This window comes from Vollenhovia emeryi, unplaced genomic scaffold, assembly GCF_000949405.1.
Source record: "Vollenhovia emeryi isolate VEMERY1.0 unplaced genomic scaffold, V.emery_V1.0 DF940210.1, whole genome shotgun sequence".
Lineage (NCBI taxonomy): Eukaryota > Metazoa > Arthropoda > Insecta > Hymenoptera > Formicidae > Vollenhovia > Vollenhovia emeryi.
In genome coordinates, this window is record NW_011966156.1 from 8,592 (window position 1) to 9,004 (window position 413).

Genomic DNA, 413 nt, shown 5'->3' on the forward strand with positions numbered 1-413 from the left:
GACAAAATCGCGTAAACGTTATGTAACCATGCAACGAAATAGTGACAGCACAGGCATACGTAACAGTTATGGCCCCATTACGTCAATGACGTACTTGCTACGTCATTGGTTCGTTGTGCTAGTCTATAACATTTACGTACAATATGTTATATAAATGTTCCGTAAATGCTCACAACGTGTTCACTGGGTAGGAATACATATTAAAATTTAAAACAACATATACGCAGTCGGTCCGATAAGATTATAATAAATAAAAAGATAGAACATATTAAAAGATAGCGCAGTCAGACAAAGTAAAAGAGTAATATACAATAAAACGCAGGTGTATAAAGTAAAAAGTATAAAGTATAAAGTAACAAACAAGAACAAAAGAAAACCTAATGAATTAATGACTTAGTGCCTCAAAGTAGGAA